Source organism: Echinops telfairi, unplaced genomic scaffold (genome assembly GCF_000313985.2).
Source record: "Echinops telfairi isolate 266 unplaced genomic scaffold, ASM31398v2 ScPeMD7_2;HRSCAF=8, whole genome shotgun sequence".
Lineage (NCBI taxonomy): Eukaryota > Metazoa > Chordata > Mammalia > Afrosoricida > Tenrecidae > Echinops > Echinops telfairi.
The window spans coordinates 18,205,803-18,224,781 of NW_022103898.1; the positions used below are offsets into that span (position 1 = coordinate 18,205,803).

General features: G+C 50.2%; 1 protein-coding gene across 1 annotated transcript in view; it reads left to right on the plus strand.

Moving 5' to 3' along the window:
• Positions 1-18,979, plus strand: part of SYN3 (synapsin III) — a 548,280-nt gene that overhangs the window by 218,897 nt on the left and 310,404 nt on the right. The window lies entirely within an intron of this gene.

Here is an 18,979-nt window from a genome sequence, read left to right on the forward strand (position 1 = left end):
CGCGGGGCGGGGCCGGCCCGGACCGTTCAGCTCCTTATAGGGAATAACGCGGTGGTGGCCACGCGAGTGGGTGGGCTGGGGCGCGCCCTGCCCGACCGGCCCACTCAGCGGCGCCCCCCGAGACCGCCTTCTCGTCTCCACCTTCCGCCTATGTCCATCCCGCACAGTAGGCCCCTCGGACTTAACCCACTATCCACTATGGCCCACCTTCAGCACAGCCCCCCCTGCAGGTCAGAGGTGACAGGCCCTGGAGATGCTGGCCGCAGTAGCCGGTGGTGGGACGCCTGGGAAAAAATGCTGGCCTGCCACCTCCCCTTGCAGACCAGACTGCCCGACCTCCTCCCTGCATGCCTGGTATTCTATTCGAGAGAAAGCATGTGATGTTCCCTGCCTGACCTCCTCCGACTTCCGAATGGGTTTGTGGATTCCTTCCACAAGCATTTGACAAGACTCTGGGTGCCCCCGGTGTGAGCCAGACTAGTCCCTACCTCCGTAGGACTCACTCATACATCAGTGGTTCTCAACCTTCCTCATGCCGCAACCCTTTCTTTCATACATTTCCTCATGTGGTGGTGACCCCCCAAAGATAACATTATTTTCGTTGCTGCTTCATCACTGTCATTTTGCTACTGTGATGAATTGGGTGACCCCTGTAAAAGGGTCGTTTGACCCCCAAAGGGGTCCTGACCCACAGGTTGAGAACCGGTGTCCTGGTCAATCCACCAGTACGTCTGTGGACCCATGCACCCCTGTTCCATTATCTGTCCTGAGAAGAAGACAAGAGTGATGGTTAGGGTGGATTGTGAAGGACTGCTTTCTATTGGGGTGTAAGAGAAGGGCCCTCTGCAGGGGTGGGGGGCATTCTAGCTTAGGTGGCAGCCTGGGAGGAGCATGCTCCGCAGGGCAACTGCAGGTTCAAAGCCCCTGAGCTCCAGTGACGAACAAAGGAGGTGGGCTGACCTTGCCTGGGACCGACAGGATTCCATCCATTAGCCAGGAATTTGGGGGGTGAATGGACCCAGATCTGGGCTGCATCAAGATTCTGAAGAACTAGACCGGATCCTAGATGACTAGCTATAAGGAACAATTACCAGTGATTCTTAACAAGGACTCCCTTATGATGAAGTTCCGCCTTGATTCTGTTTAAGAAATCCCGGGCATGCTGGGGGGTCAGGCACTTGGCTCCAAGCTCCAAAGGTGAGGCCCGTCTGCTCCCACAAAGATGGACAGTCTCAGAAACACCATGAACCACAATTGACTTGAAAGGTTGGGTTTGTTTGGGGCTTCTGGTGGCACAGTATGTTAAGTGTCAAGCTGCTAGTGGAAAGGTTGGCAGTTCAAACCCACCGGTCGCTAGTGGAAAGGTTGGCAGTTCAAACCCACCGGTCGCTCCGTGGGAGAAAGATGCCTCAGAAACTCCATAGGGTCACAATCCATTGGAATTTGATTCTGGTCAGTCAATAGATAGATAAATAGTTCAGAATCAAATTCCAATACATTATTAAATATATATATATAGATAGATAGATAGATAGATAGATAGATAGATAGATAAATAGTTCAGAATCAAATTCCAATACATTATTATATATATATATATGTATATATGTATGTATATATATATATATTAGGTGGCACTCCATATCTCATTTCATAGGTCACAGCCATCCTTCCAGAAAGGAAAAGTGCTAGGGGACCATTCCCACGTTCCTGGTGAGAAAACTGGCACCGCCCACTGGGAATTCAGCTCATTTGCTCATAAGGAGTGTTCATCCCCTGGAGATGGTTACCTCCCCAGACTCTTGATACTGTTGCCCTGTGTCACCTGAACTAGCCCCAACTGTGGTTCACAACGCCATCACCATCCTGGTTTGCTCAAGTCCGCTATTGGCAGCCTTTGTGTCTCTCAGGTAACTTCCAGCTAGATGGCGCCTCTTCCAAAGCTGTAGTGGCCAACGTTCGACTGAGCAATATGATTTCTTTCCTTGGCTCATTTTCAGTAACAAATCACCAGGCCTTTCTTCATCTGGACTCCAAACAGCAGTTAAAGCGAAATCGAACCTTCTTTTTTGACTAGGGTCTTCCAGCGTCTCTCTCCCAGTTGCTGCCGCTTTATCCTGTCAGCAAGAGACCTTTGTGTTTTGTCTACAGACCTGCCAAACATTTGGAACAAAACATGAGGACTGAAAATACTGGTCCAAAAAATGCAAACTCAACCTCTTTCTCAGAAACCCTTCTATTTGCAGCTCAGAGAAATGAGATTACGATGGCCTGCGTAGAAATTGTCACTGGTTTTCCCAAGAATATCCTAGACTGCAGCCCGCACGGTCGGCCATTTGAAACCATGAGCACTTCTCGTGGAGAAAAAGGAGGCATAAAGAGTTAGTCTTGGAAATCCACGGGGGCTGTGCTACCTTGTCCTGTAGGGTCGCTGTGAGTCGGACACAACCCCATGGCCAGGAGTTTGTTTTCTGGAGAAATATTTTAAACAGTTTAGTCATGGAGAGGGAAAGCTCGTGTCCTGTCCTTGTTCCTCTGTCAACGGCAGAAGTCATCTCACCTGACCTCTCGCTCTCACTGTCTTGGATTCCATGCTGACTCATAGTGGCTCCCTGGGGGTTCCCTCCCCTGGGGGGAGGGAAAAACCTAGTCCTGCTCCTTCAGAGCTGCTGGTGGCTTCAAACTGCTGACCGTGCGGATCGCGGCCCAGCGCCTGGACTCTAGCCCTGGCCTAATCCATGGGGATCTTTTCCCTGTCAACGTTTCCTCTGATCCATGAAATCAGGTTTTGTTGCTTTCCCAACCAGAGTGCCTGGGTGGTGCCAATTCGCTTGCTCAGCTGCTGACCAAATGACCAAAAGTCTATCCAGGGGCACCTTGGAAGAAAGGCCTGGTGATCTACTGCTGAAAAATCAGCCACCAAAAATGCTGCGGAGCACCGGTCTGCTCTGACCCACCTGGGGTCGCCCGAGTCGGAGACTCAATTCCATGGGAACGGGTTGGTTTGGTTTGGTTTTCTGACTCCTCCACCACACTGGACATGTTTATAGGCTTGGGATCACTGGCCACTCTTCCTCTGTGTCCTCAGAACAGAGCTGGCTCCCAGGAGCCTGGCCAGCAGCCCAGCTCCGTGGAGGTGGAGGCACCCCTGGGATTCGGACTGAACAAGGGATTTGCAAGACTCGCTTATCCCAGCCCAGTGCTAGTCATGCGGAAGGCTTTATAAGATTTTCCCAGGCTCGATCCATTTTGCGTAAGCGCCTTACTCCATAGGGGTCTCCTCTTCTTCAACTCTCTTTGTATTTTACGGTTTCACCAAAAGTGCCAATGGTTTCTCCAAGGAAAGGGCTTCCCTGGGACATGGATGCTACCAGGTTTGATGCTGAAACTTCCACTAACCATCCAGCAGCAGGCTCCTCATCCCAAACATCCAAAGCATGTGCCCACGGCAGCTACTTAATGATGCAAGCCGCTTCCGTGATCTGATTGCTTTTCCATCTGGAAGACGGCGATCTTGCCTCTTGGCTTCATTTCTCTGCCCTAAGCTGGAGTCTTTAGAGTTCATGGAGCCCCAAGAGTCTTTCTGTGAGGAAGTTCTCCCCCATGCCTACATGGAGGGGGGATCCCCTCCACCTACCACCTTGCCCTGAAGAAGAGAAAGCACAAGGCCCAGGCCTCCTCCTTGCAGGGAGCCCACCTGCCAGGGGCAGTGCCTTTAGCAAGCCAACCCTACAGCCACCCATCAAGACGCCACGGTGACCATGGGCCCGGTCACGGGCGAAGAACGGCTTTCTCAAGGCCAGAGGGAATGGACCTGCCACTCATGGTTGAGGATGAGGACAAGGTAGTGCTCCTGAAACCACAGAACAGCACTAAATCAGGGAAGGACTGCAGAAGTTTCACCCTCTGTCTGCCCTGACCTCAAACCTACCAGGATGCCCTATTGTGAAAGAGAGCACGCCACGTCCTCCTCCTTCCTATCAAAATATAAGCTACCGGCGTCCACAGGAAGCATTCTCGTAAACCTTTAGAACCGAAAAGGACCTCGGAGACCCAGTGTCCTGGCTAGGGAGGCCCGGACAATAATACAGTTCAGGCAGGGGAAGGAATTTGCTCTGAGTTTCAAAGTCAGTGAGGGGGCCGAGCCAAGGATGCCTTGGGCTCCCTCCAGATGTCCCCATGGGCTTCAGTCCTCCCCGCTTCAGCATGTGACTCCAGGGCTGCGCTCTGGCCGTGGAAATGTCAGGCCCTCGCCGCTGCTGGAATCCAGCTTTTCCGGATCTGTAGATAAACTGTGTCGAGACGCTATGTCCAGCGCTCGGCACTGGAGAGAGCCAACTGAGCTGCTGACTCTGTAGTTGGTCTGATGATAAGGATCACCCTGTGCACCACTCAGAACATACCGAACTCCGTCTGCTCCAGAGCGAGGGCTCTCCGGTGTGTTTACACTTTCCCTTTTCTCAATGATTACCTAGCACCTCAATTATTACCTGGTACCTTTGGCAAACATTCTGAGCATACCTCTGCAAAGCCATACAGGAAAACGGTTCTTTCTGAGTGGAGGAACACACACACACACACACACACACACACACACACACAAAACCCAAGGCCTGTGCCAAGCACTGTAGGAGAAGAGTTGGGTGCCAGCCTTGGTCTGCGTGCAGGCCTCCGTTTCTGTGTTTCTTAGGTGAAAAAGCTACCTCAGGGGTCCCCAACAGCCCTCTTAGCTCCAACAGCCAAAGATTCTATGGGGAATTCTGACAGACAAGGTCAGGGTTGCTGATGGAAAGACAGATCGTGCCACTTAAATGGGTGTGAGACACACCGGACATGTCCAAGACAGACAAGCACCCATCAAGCTCCCGATCAAGGTGTCTTGAGTTACTCTTCTGTTCACTCCTTCAGGGCTGAAAACAAATTGTTTCAGAGGAGGTGGGCATGGCGGAGGCAGGGGAGAGAGTGAGAGTCTGGTCTTGTCTGTGGTAGACCCGCTTATAGGAATGTGTGTCTCTATTTGCCCCGTGGGTCATAAGCACTGTAAGGTCAGGAGGCATGACTTGTTATCTCTATACCGTTTCTGAAAGTCATTGAACTCCTACACATCCTTCAAAGCTTAGATAATACCTCCTCCAGGATGTCTCCTATGATTACCTCCACCCACCCACCCAGTTTGGAACAGGCTCCCTGCTGTACATCCTTCTGATATTTCATGCTACCCATCTCCACAGCACTGAGCAGACTTCCAGAGCCCTGGTGGTGCTATGGGATAGACGTGGAGCTGGCGGTGGTGTCCTTGTTAAAAGACCGGTCGTTGGACCACCAGCCATTCCACAGGAGAAAGAGTGCTTTCTGCCCAAAAGTTACAATTTCAGAAACCCGCAGAGCAGTTTTACCCTGTTCTATAGTCAGAATTGACTCAAAGGCAGTCAGTCGAACCAAGATATCATCGAGGGTTCAACTCCCCCAGCCACTCTGTGGGTGAAAGATGAGACTGTGCCCTAAAGGGTTTTACAGTCTTGAAAACCCTGTAGAGCAGTGGTTCTCAACCTTCCTCCTGCCGCGACCCTTTCATACAGTTCCTCATGTGGTGGTGACCCCCCCAACCATAAAATTATTTTCGTTCCTACTTCATCACTATCATTTGCTACTGCAATGAATTGGGCAACCCCTGTGAAAGGGTCATTCGACCCCCAAAAGGGTGGCGACCCACAGGTGACGACTACACCGGCGTTGTAGAGGGTCGCTACCGTCAAAACCAGCTGGATGCAGTGAGTTGGGTTTGGGGGTAGCTGTTGGTCATGCTGATCAGATGACTGCAGTTCGATGATGTATTGCTTATCTGCTGCCCTTCCTGGGCCATACGCTCCTTGAGGACAGTGGATTGCTTGTGGCCATGGAAAGGTCAGTAGGCAGGCGCTGAAAGGGTTGAATGCAGTGTCAGCACCCAGCCCAGGGTCCAGCTCCTTAGAGACTTCCCTGAGCCCTGTTCCCTCTGGCCAGTGCTAGGGGGCGCTGTGAGCCAGAGAACACCGGCCCGCTCAGCCTGCAGTCTCCACCCGTCTCCCTGCTGTGGCGGAGAGGCAGGAAACCACAGCAGTCCCTGGGGGTCCCAGTGCCTTTGAGCCAGTGAAGCTAAGCCCTCCCTTCTGCGATGGCCACCAAGCTCTCCATCAGCATCCCATCAGGGGCTGCTCAACTCCTTCACGCCGCACCCCAGCCACCCACCCCCACCCCCACCCAGCTCCCAGCAGTACGCTCCAGGGGAACCGCTCCCTGGAAGGGCCAGACTTGTGAATCATTGGTCTGGGGGCCACAGAGGAGGTCTGGAAACTCCACCCCGCGGGGGTGGATGCCACAGCCCACTCTTCAAGGAAAGAGCTGGCCTCTGGAAATTAAACCCGAGAAGGTGCTGACAGGGTAGGTGTCACTTAGCTGGCTCAGAGGGAGACACCTCTTTTCTTCCCCGTCCCCAGCAATGCCCTCCCCACAAACCCACAGCCATCTGAAAGCCATTAGAGTCCAAATAGCCTTTTAAGCAACAGCCCTGGTCTACCCAACGCCCCCGTGTTCTGGCCAGACCTTCAGTGGGACAGCCCTCCAACAGGATGTCATTTGGAACCTAAGGCGGCAGGTACTTCAGGTCCTCTCTGGGTCTGCCTTCGCCCTTGAGCTGATTTCATGGGGTAGACTGGCCAGTCTTGTCCTGCCCCAGCGCTCCCCCAGCCCCACCCGGGAGTTGAAGATTCTTCCATTTAAGAGTTGCTGGCTGCATGCACGTGAATCCTGGGGTTTTCGTATCCCTTTCCATAGGGAGCGATTCTCGGGGACTTGAAGCTGGAAAACACATGTGTGCAGTAGACCCATGCCACGCTGTGCCGTGTGTTTGGCAGGGTGGTGGGCGAAGAGGAGCAGCGTTGACCTTCCAGTTCTTTCACTTTGTTGTTTTGTTGTTGTTTTGAATCGCCCGTAGGCTCCGGGAGCCTGTGATCCCTGCGAAGAGGAATAGGAAGTGGCGGGAGAAGGGCTTCGCCTTAGCTCATCTTAATTCCTTCCTTATGCCCACAGAGCTCTGGTGTTTTTCCTTTAGAAATGAGTAGCTTCTCTGTGGTTGCTTTGTAGGTTTCAGCACGAGGGTCTCGGCCGGCCCTCTCCTGGGCTGGGAGGGGCAGGTTGGGTGGCTGGTTGGCCTCCAGGCTGAAGAGCTGACATCTGCCAAGGCTCTCTCTGACGGAACCTGCTGGAAGAGAAACGGGTTTGTCCTTTAATAGGCAGAAGGTCTGCAGAGTGCCACCCCCCGCCCCCCGGTCCCCCATGCCCTTGGCCATGCTCTCCTTTAGACCCGGTACAGGAGACTCCATTCTCAGTCTTCCCACTGACATGAGAATGTAGGCGTGGCCTGGTTTTCTGTGGAGACTCTCCCTTCTTCATTTTCAGCCCTCAGATCCTACCTGGCCAATCCCACCCACTCCCAGAGCGTCCAACCTCCCACTGCACTGGCCACACCAGGGAGCGCCCTGCAGATACCAGCACCCTCCTGAGTCCCAGACTTTTCTATCCAACTTCCTCGGGAACAACTTCACTGGCAGGTGCCCCGACTTCCTCAGACTCTACCCATAAATGTGGGTGGTCTGCGTTCTCCCAGAGGCACCTTGAGAGAGGGACCTGCAGACCTCCTGCTCAGAACACCAGCCAGGGAAAACCTTACAGAATGCAGGTCTCTTCCGAAACACACGGGCTCGCCTTGGGTTGGACTCCATTTGACAGCAGCTGGTGACCGTCGGCAATGGAAGGCCCCGTGCTTGCTGTGCACACGTGTGCTGCCCTCTGCCTCATCTTCCCAGCCTCCCATGCTAGCCCTCGTTCTCTGACCCTGAGCCCAGTCCACACTGCACGACTACTTTGCTGGGACCCCCACACTCCACCAGCATGCTCCCCACTTTCCTTCTCATCTGCCGGGAAACATCCATTCTTCACGCCCACATGAGTGTTCTCTTGACCTTCCCTCTGCCCCTCCTCCTTTTTTATGCCATAGAGACCCTTAACACTACTAGATTTGCCTCCCAGAGCTGGTGGGTCCAGGAGCTTTAGCTTCCAATTCCAGAGCGGTGGCCTGCTGGCCATGTATTCTTGAGCAATTCACTTAACCTTTCTGTAGACAGTCTTCATATCTGAGAAAGAGGGATGGTGAAGATCATCCCATTAACTTCCCAGCCTTCCCTCTAAGTATTAGTATGAGTTTGTATAGTCAACCCATTTATCCATGAGTCAGAAGAGGCCAGCAATAGACAGTCCCATGCATTTATTTCCCATGAGCTGTGTCCTGGCGTCTGTCATCTGGAGCACTCATGTCAACATGATCCCACCTTTGCTCCCTATAACGACAAAGAACTCCGTGTGAATTCAACATCTCCTCCGTGGGTGTGTGTGTGAAGGAAGAGATCATCTTCAGAAGTGTCCTTCAGCTGAAACACTTTGAAATTCTCCTTCTCCCAGAAGCACAGGCTTGGCCAAGAGAGCAGCAGTGCTCAAAGCTTCTAGCAAGAACCCTTCTGTCTGGACCCTGCCGGCCACATAGCCAACTTGGGGGTCTTTGGCTTTCCAGGTTCTTCCATCCAGCCTGGCCACTGGCCCCCTGCTGACTCCCCTCAGATTCTTTCACCTGGTTTCTCCTTTTTAAATGACAGTCACCACCCCCTGATTCCTCCCAGGTCAACTAGTTGGGACCCTGAGTGTCCCCAGATTTTCAACTCGGCCTTGCCTGCATCTGGATTTCCTACCATGACGACTAAACACGAGCATGGTATGTGTGCGTTACGGTCTCCATGCTCGGAAGACAGGCAGCCTTATTTCCAGGTTGTGGGTAGAGCCTGTGTAGGGTGCCCTGATGTGATGGTCGACTCTCAGGAAGCGACCGAGCTCCATCCTTTCCTTCCTCCTTATTTCAAATATTTGCCGCATGCTGATGGAGTGCCTGCTATGGGCTAGACACCAGGGCTGAAATAAGGAAGAAGGAGGCACAGACCGACCCCCAAGGAGTGCCCAGTGGAGGGGCACAGACAAGAGCAAAGAGGTGCCCAAGGAACTCCAGCTGGAGGATAGTGTGCGGCTGAGTTCCCAGAGCTGGGTGGTCCAACCTGGGAGAAGGCAGGTGTTTGGGGATCCATGTTATGGTCAGACAGAGGGGCAGAACTCAGAGATAGCTCAAGATCCTGCCCCCCTTCCTGTCACAGGTACTGAAAGAGGCCCTGCGGTGGGCTTTCATGCGGCCATCCTGGATTACTGTCACAAACAAGGCAAGGAGTCGAGGTCTTTTAGCACCTAATCTTCTTTCCAACACCCCAGGCTACTTCCAGCTGGGCCCACGGGAGAGACTAAGTAAGCAGTTGTTTCCCTGCCCTGTAGCATTCATCAACCCAGGCAGGACAGCTGGAAGAGCTTTTTGAGACAAGCCAAAAGCAAAGGAACTAGCCTTTATTGACTACCTCTGGTGGACAAGGTACTTCAATACAGTATTTCCTCTGTTCCTCACAACGCTGAAGTGTGTGCATGTGTGTGTATTAGTTGCCATTGAGCTGGTTCTGATATTATTTTATAGATACTTTTTTAGAGTCAAGAAAACCAAGACTCAAAGGCATTTAATCACAGGTCTAAGTTTTTTCTAAGCAAGGAAATGGCCCAGACATGGTTCAGGCCCAGAATTCTCTTTCCCAAACTAGTGCACTTTTTGGAGGCTACAGAGTCTCTGTCCATGTGTCCATCAGAGCACTTGAAGTGTTGGACTTCTTTGTCTTTTCGGTTCTCGTAAAGCTCTCTGAGCTTTGGGTCAGACCGAGAGGGGAAAGAGGAGAGAGAAGAAACAAGAAGCATGAAGAGACACAGAGAGACAGTACTCTCCCCCTGGGGTCAGGAAGGGGCTTTATCAACAGTTACAAGCATCTTCACCATTGCCTGGTTCGCAGTGGAGAAAAGGCAGGAGAGATCACACACCAGACAATTTATGGGAGTGCAGTGCGCCCTCTTTTACCCAGAAATTGGGTGGGTGCCACAGGAAAATTTACATGTGTATTATAAAGAAAGAGCCCGGAACCCAGAGCAAGCAGATGGAATACTGATGAGCCCGTTTTAACAGCCGTTGAAGATGGCTGCATTTCCCCTTGAAATGTCAAGCCTGTGATAGAGGCAGTCTACCGGGTTTTAATCCCAGTTCTACCCACACACAAGAACTGTATGACCTTGAGGTAATCAAGGAGCCCCTCCCCCGGCACACGCCCACTTTCTTCAAATGTATTGAATGTAATGATCTTTCGAAACTTCCTAATCAAGTGTTCTAAAAGGCAGATACAGGAGGGTTGGGGGACCAAGGTCAATGATAGCAATGATCCTTCCTTAGATATATTTGTAGTGTGACCTTGAAGATGTCATTCATGAGTCTCAAATACCTCATGGTAAAAGGGAAGCGAGAACTCATACTTCATGGGGATAGAACACAAGGTAGGTGACGTAAGCACTCGGCAGGCACACTGTGAATTCTCATTGAGAACCTTTGTGTCTATCAGAGTAGCTCCCAGGGTGTAAAGATGAATGAGACCAACCAGGCCTGTGACTATGTAACTAATACTCAAAAATGGGGGGAGGAAAAAGGAGGAAGAGAAAATGAAAACTTGATGTTGCTCTTCTTAGTTGTCACTGGGTTGGCTCCAACTCACGGTGACTGGGTATCTAATAGAATGAAACATTGCCTGGTCCTATGCCATCTGCATCCTCATCGGTGGGTCTGTGTCCCTTGTTGCAGCTATTGTGTCGGGCTTTCCGATCTGGGAGGCTCATATTCCAGCGCTGTATTGGACATCATTCTGTGGTGGTCCATAGGTCTCTTATTAACTTTCTTTCTCGTCTTTCTTAGTCTAAAAACTTTAGTAAAACCTGCCCACCACCGGTTACCCTGCTAATAATTAGCATGCCAGTGCGACAACTTCCAGCATCAGAGCAACGTGTAAGCTCTACTCTCTGACAAGTTGACAGATGGGTGACACTCTTCGAAGGGGGTTGACTATACAAACTCATACTAATACTTAGAGGGAAGGCTGGCAGGTCGATGGGATGATCTTCACCCTCCGTCATTCTCAGATATGAAGACTGTCTACAGAAAGGTTAAGTGAATTGCTCAAGAATACATGGCCAGCAGGTCATCGCTCTGGAATTTGAAGCCAAAGGTTTGACCCTAAACCCATGCTCTTAACTGCTGTTCTACCTTGACCCTTGATGGAGAAGGTGGGCATGCCGAGAAATAAGAAGCAATGGATCCCAGGGGCAGGTTCCCAGTCTCTGTCATCTGTGGGTCTTCCGTCCCAGAATCCAATTTGGCCACTACCAGAAAAGACATTTAGTAAGGCATAGAGGTTCTTAGCAGGTTCTCCTGGGGAAGTGTATTCCAGGCCTGAGGATGAGCCCAGCATTGAGAGTCACAACCTGCTGCGCAAGGCCCTTATCCTCCATCTACCTAGTTCCTCTGAGTCTGTTTTTATTTATTCTCTCTGAAATGAGAACAGATATCCAATTAGCAGAGGTAGTTGCAAGGATCAATTGTACTTGTAGCTGCCATTGTTTGTGGTGGTTAAGTGGGTGACCTCACGCACAGCAGAGCAAAACATCTCTCCCTTTTGTTCCATCTTCGCAATCGTGGATCTTGTATTAAAGCTTAAATTCTGAGGACCTCGTTTGCAGAAGGCTGTGGATGTCAGTGAAAACCCCAAACCCATTAGCAGAGAGCCCCGTGTAGATCTAAGCCTCCATTGAATTCCTTCTGATCCGATAAACTTGCCTTCAGGCAGAGCACATTGGAAAATGGATTACCTCCAAGGTTCTCCTTTCAGCCCAGGGAGAACCGTATCCCTTAGGGACTTGCCTGGGTGTGTCCTTCATGGAGAGACTGGGAGTCTCATAGTCATGAGTCATGGCCTGTCAGCCACCCTGACTAAGCTGGAAGGCCCTGGACCAATCTTGTAAATTCTTCTATCTAACACAGCAGGTCTCAATCTGTGGGTCTCGACCCATTTGGGGGTTGAACGACCCTTTCATTGGGGTCGCCTGATTCGTAACACTAGCAAAATGACAGTGATGAAGTAGCAACGAAAATAATTTTATGGTTGGGGGTCACCACCACATGAGGAACTATATGAAAGGGCTACCGCATTAGGAAGGTTGAGAACCACTGCTCTAACATAATATATGCGTCCCAATCATGGTCCCATTTCTGCTTCTACATCCCACCTGTAACTGTGATGTATTGCTCTGCCGCCGACCATGAATTTATGACAAATTCCTCTGTCCCATGCTTTATTTAACTAGCATTCTGACTGTGAAATTGTGAATCCTCAGATGCCATTACTTTCTCCCTCATCCGATGAATGACGTGTCTTTGTCCCGTGTAAGACTTCATAAATGTTCTCCTTAAGTTATACTTGAGATTGGGGTCACTTTTGTACCCTAAAACAGGATGCATGAGCCCATTCTTGTGTATTTTGGGCACCTTTTCACCTAGAGGCTCATCTTCCAGCAGAGTCTCCGACAAAATTAGGTGATGAGCCCTAAGGTTTCCCGGGTCTAATTTTGAGAAGCAGATCACTAAGTGTTTCCTCCTAGTCTACCTTATCTGAAAGCTCTTCTGAATCTATGGGTCACCTTGCTGATATTTGAAAGATCCGGGGCATCATTTCCTAGCATCATAGCCACACGGAAGCCACCAAAATCTAGCAAAATGACACACCTTTCCTTAAAAGATGACATTTACTGAGCACGTATCATGGGCCAGATCCTGTATCAAGAAGCTAGCAGGCATTGGGTTAGTGAATTCTCATAACTCTGTGATGTGGGAACCATTCTTCCTACTATGTCCATTCTACAAAAAAGGGAACTTGGGCTCAGAGGTTCAGTGGCTTGGCCAAGCTCATCCAGTGACTAAGTGGTGGATCCAGATTTCAACGTTCATCCCCTTACCTGTGTTCCCCATTCCCTCTAGGCCCTGCCCCGAGTGAGCAGTGGAAAGCTGCTTTTATAAACAGCACATGTTACTGCTTGTCTCTTCGCTCCTACCCATGCCTGAAACACTTGTTCTCACTGTTTCCTTGGCCTGGAGTGTTTTCCCTTCTCTCACCTGGCTGAGGGGCGAAGGACCGGTGAAGAGTGGGGCTCTGCACCCTCCAGCCTGACCTGCAGTCAGCTCAGACTGCCTTCTTGGTAGATGGCTAGAATTTCTGGTTTTGCACAAGCCAGGCATTCAACACAACCATTATTGCACATTTAATTCTATAAGCGTATTCTGATTAAATACAAGAATGGATGTTCTTCTTACAAAGGGTCAAGTCAGTTCCAACTCAGAGTGCTACTCCCTTATGCCATGGAAACACCTGCCCACCACCTTTCTCACAATTGTTCCTGTGTCTGAGCTACTGTTGCACCCATTGTGCCAATCCATCTCTTTGAGGGTCATCCTCCTTTTGGCCCTTGACCTGCTGCTTCATCAAACAGGAGGTCCTTCTCTGGGGACTGGTCCTCCTGATAAACAGGTCCAAAGTATGTGTTTCCAAACTCACTTCCAAGAACATTCTGTCTGTACTTCTTCTAAAGCAGATTTGTCGGTCCTTCTGGAAATCCATGCCCCATTCCAGATTCTTCACCAGCACTGATTCATCCAAACGCATCATTTCTTCTTCCATTCTCGTTTGTAGTGACCAGTCCTTGTATGCATATGGGGCCATTGACAATACCAGTGGCTTTGGCAAGGTGCTCCTTAGTCTTCAAAGTGAGTTCCTTGCTTTGAACTCTTTAAAGAGATCTTTTGCAGCAAACTCACCTAATGCATTACATGGTTAATTTCCTGACTTCTGCTTCGTGAGCATTTGTGTGGACCCGAGTTAAAATAAATCTTTGACAACTTCAATCTGTTCTCCATTTAGCACGATGCTGCTGGTGGTTCGGGTGAGGAGCATTTCTGTTTTCTTGGTGTTGAGGTGGAATTCATATGGAAGGCTGTAGCCTTTGACCTTTATCAGTAAGTTCTTCACTCTGCCTCACTTTCAGCAAGAAGGGTTCCGTCATCTGCACATTCCAGGGCATGCATGAGCCTTATCTCCAGTCCTGATTCCATCTTCTTCCTCATAGAGTCTAGCTTTTCCATTCTTTTCTCTCTTTTTCTTTATTTAAATCATTTTATTGTACAGCTCATCACAATCCATCCATCCTCCCATTGTGTCAAGCACATTTGTACATTTGTGGCCATCATCATTCTCAAAACATTTGCTTTCTACTTGAGCCCTTGGGATCAGCTTCTCGTTGTTCCCCTCCTTCCCTGCCTCCTCTCCCTCATGGGCCCTTGATAATTTATCAATGATGATTATTTTGTCATGTCTGACACTGTCCAACGACACATTACTTTCTTAGCATACAGATTGGATGAGCATGGTTGAAGGAAACAACCCTGGCCCACACCTTTCCCGACTTTAAACCAGGAAGCATTCCCGTGTTCTGTTGAAGTCACTGCCTCTAGGTCCTCATACCGATTCCACATGAGCACAATGACGTGTGCTAGAATTCTCATTCTTCCCAGTGTTACCCATTGTTTGTTATGATCCACACATCTGTCTGGTATTCTCTGCTTCAGCTAAGTTCTCTCTGATATCAGCAGTGATGGCCTACTGATGGCATGCTGTTGCTGTCATTGTCGTTGTTGGGGGCCACGGAGTTGTTTCTGACCCATAGTGACCCTATGCACAACAGAAGGAACGCTGCCCATCCTAGACCATCCTCACAATCATTCCTATGCTCAAACCCATGGCTGCAGCCACACAGCCAATCCAGCTTGTTGAGGGCCTTCCTCTTCTTAGCTGACCCTCTACCAAGCATGATGTCCTTCTCCAGGGACTGGTCTCTCCTGAGCACATGTCTGAAGTACAGGAGGCAAAGTCCCGCCATCCTCGCCTCCAAGGAGCATTCTGGCCATACTTCTTTCAAGACAGATCAGTTTGTCCTTTCAGCAGTCCCTGGTCCTTTCAGCATTCTTCTCCAGCACCACAATTCAAATGCGTTCAAACTTCGTCAGTCTTCCTGATTCAATGTCCAACTTTCACATGCAGATGCGGTGATTGAAAAGACCATGGCTTGGGTCAGGGTTCCTTTAGTTCTCAAAGTAACCTCCTTGCTTTTCAATACTCCAAAGCAGTGGTTCTCAACCTTCCTAATGCTGCGACCCTTTAATACAGTTCCTCATGTGGTGGTGACCCCCCAACCACAAAGTTATTTTCGTTGCTACTTCATAACTATCAATTTGCTACTGTTTTGAATCAGGCAACCCCTGTGGAAGGGTCGAGCGACCCACCGGTTGAGAACCGCTGCTCTAAAGAGATCTCGTGCAGCAGATTCACCCAGTGCAGTGCGTCCTTTGATCTCTGGTCTGCTGCTTCCATGAGCAGTGACGGTGCATCCAAGCAAGACACAATCCTTAACAAATTTAACTTTTTGTCCGTTTGCCATGATGTTATAGGTGGGTCCATTTTTGAGGATTCGGGTCTTCTTTTCAGTGAATTGCAATCCATCCTGAAGGCTGCAATCCTTGACCGTCACCAGCAAGTGTGCTTCAGTTCCTCCTCACTGTCAGCTAGCAAGGTTGTGTCCCCTGCTAAAGCAGGTTGGTAGTAAACCTTCCTCCAATCCTGATTCTAATTATCATCGAATCCAGCTTTGCTGGCGATCCGCTCAACATACAGATTGAACAAGTATGGTGAGACGGTATCATGTTAGTACTTCACAGTTGGCCATGGTGGAAGGGTTTGTATCCTTAAGCAAAGGATACAAATCAGGACTTTTTTATCTGGAGAGCTGGTTTTTAAATAGCAGCACATCATGGAGTCAGCCCATATGGGTTCTAACCCCAGCTCGGTCATTTCCTAACTGTGTGGCCCTGGACACATCACTTAACGTCTCTGTGTATGAATACCCTCATCTGTGAAATAGGGGTAGCGATGGTGTCTGTCTACCTCTGAGAATCACACGCCATCAGTGAGATGCTACATGGAGAGGATCTCGCAGAATTGGCAGCACTCGGCCAGATATCAGCAAATGGCCACGGTCATTGTTATTACTTATTATTAAAACAACATTGTTATCGAGCATCATCCTCTTAAGTAGCCTATCCTTCCACTCTTGTCCCCTGGGACTGGGTGCCCTCCTCCCCCCACTGCCCATCAGAGATGATCTGACTTGATGCCCATCACCCAGTGCTGGCTTCTCCCTTCCCTTGCACCCTCTTTAGAAAAAGTGGACTGATTTTTTTTTTAAGGCTCATTGGATTGCCTCTTCTTGGCACTTAGCACACAGTGGGTCCTCAAGGAATTGTTAAGTGGGATTACTCATTGAGAAGAGGAGACCAGAACATCAGAATGAGGAAGCCTGGAGTTTCCCTGCGCCGCTCACAAGCTTTTTAGAAGTAGCCTCGTACTGTTGGACTGTCGGGTTTGGGGTTCTTGGATAGGACCTTATAGGAGGATAATTTTGGAATGTCTAGAACGAAAAGCCCTCTAACTGGGTGCCCAGGAAGACCTGCCACACCCTGAGCCCTGATGCAGTGGGTAGGCCATGGCGGGCCATGATCATCCTGGCCTGTCCAACAGGAACTTGACCAGTAACTTTCCATGCTGGAACTACTTGGGCCTCAAGTATTCAGAGGAGAAAGATCTCAATGTCCCGGGGAGCAAACTCCAAGAGAATGAGCACACCTACCTGGTGGGAGCCTGGGGCCCTTTTAGCCCAGTGATGGAAGGCTCGTTTCAGGAGGGAAGGAGGCAGGGAGGCAAAGGCATGTTGAAAAATCATTTGGGGGTCTGTTGTTCCTTTGTATGAACTGGTTACTGGCTTATGCAACCAGTAATTAAAATGGCTGGAATGCCTTGCATTTTTACGGCAATGTGCAGGCGGCTTGGAGGCCTGGAGTGGGAGCCAGCTGGAGGGCAGCCCAGCAATCCTGCCCTGACTGCCCCTTGGCCTGGCAGAGGTAGTTGGCATCTGGTTTGGGGGAACAGGGAGGAGGGAGGAAGTCCAAGGGTCAGGGGCCGCTTCCACTCCTCTTCCCCTTCCCGAGGCAGGTGCATCCGGGTGACCCTCCTCCAGGACCAAGGTTTGCAAGGCCACCCACCTGCTGGAAGCCTGTCATGATTTGTGGTGATGCCTAGGAAGGATAAACAAGAAGAAAAGCCATCCTTCATTAAGCCTCTCCCATGTGCCAGGCTCTCTAGTTAGCAATTTACATGTGTCACCTGATTTCGAGCAAAGAGTAGTTATATTACCCTCCTGCTCAAAACTTTAGAGCAGCGGTTCTCAACCTGTGGGTCACGACCCCTTTGGAGGTCAAACCACCCTTTCACAGGGGTCGCCCAATTCATAACAGTAGCAGAATGATGGTGATGAAGTCCCAACAAAAATAATTTGATGGTTGGGGGGTGACCGCCACATGAGGACCTGTATGAAAGGGTCGCGGCATTAGGAAGGCTGAGAACCACTGCTTTAGAGGATCCCGGCAGGCTTCAAACCGTGTCCAAACTCCTCCCTTTCTGAGATCTGATACAATGTAGACCTTCCCTGCTGCCCCTATCTCAGCAGTTAAGCACCTAGTTAATGGCGGAAAGGTTGGGGTTTTAAATCTTCCCTGAAGTGCCTCCTAAGAAAGGTCTGGTGATCTCCTGCCAAAAGATCATAGCTACTCAAAACTTGATAGAGCTCAGTTCTACACTAACATCATCAAGAATGGCTTCAATGACACTGGTTTTTGTTGTCCATCGCTATCCCAGAAGTCTACATAGGGTGCTACATATGGTCACCATGCTCAACTGCTAACTGAAAGTTTGTAGGTTCAAATTCCACCCCCAGAGGTACCTCAGCAGAAAGACCCAACAATCAATAGAAACTAAATCAGCCACTGAGAGCCCTAGGGAGCAGGATTCGGTGATTAACACCGATGGGGTCTCCAAGTCAGAATTCTTTCCTTCCATGCAAAAGACACTAGCTCAGTCCCTGGCCAATGCATCTCGGGTACAGCCATCACCTGCCTGTCAATGGGGGCTTGTGTGTGGCTGTGGTGCCGAACAGGTTTCAGCAGAGCTTCCAGACTGAAACCAGGAAGAAATGTCTGGTAACCCCCTTCCAACGAATCAGCCAAGCAAAATCCTATCACATCACTGCCATCCACTACCAATCCCGGGGCTAGCACATCTCTAGGCAGTGCTTCCTCCCACAGCATAGTTGCTCCGATTGTTCCCTGTTCTCCCCCAAGCTCAGCCTCACTGGCTCCCTTGTTGTCTCTGGCCCAGCCACCCTGGTCCCCGACTCCAGGACAGCACCCACTCTCTCCTCAGCCTCCTCCTGACCTGGCTTCTGCTAAGATGCCACCTGTCCAGGGTGGTCTGCCCTGGCCGAAGACACACCCCCTCGGGCACTCAGGTCTCCTATTGCCCTCCTTTCTCAGAATTCCTCTCTTGCTTTTCCTTTTCAGAACATTGCTGTCTTTTGTTTGCTTGTAGGCTTCTTAATTGTGTTTTCCAGCTGGACCGGAAAGAGTAAAAGGTGGGGTCTTGGTCTGTGTCTTGTTCATGGCTGTCCCCCAGCACTTAGGCACCCAAACCAAAAACCAAACCCACCACCACGGAGTCCATTCTGACGCATCGTGACCCTATCTATGTAAGGCTTTCCAAGACCATGAATCTCGATGGGAACAGGCAGCCTCCTCTTTCTTCCACGGAGCATCTGTTTGAACTGCCAACCTGGCAGTTCACTGCCTCATATCTAACCAACAGCACCCCTCCGCCCCTGGATCAAACACAAAGCCCAAGCTCACTGCCATTGAGTCAATTCCCACTTAAAATGCCCTGTAGGAGAGGGCGGTGCGTTTCCAGAACTGTAACTCTCTATGCAAGTAGAAAGCCTCATCTTT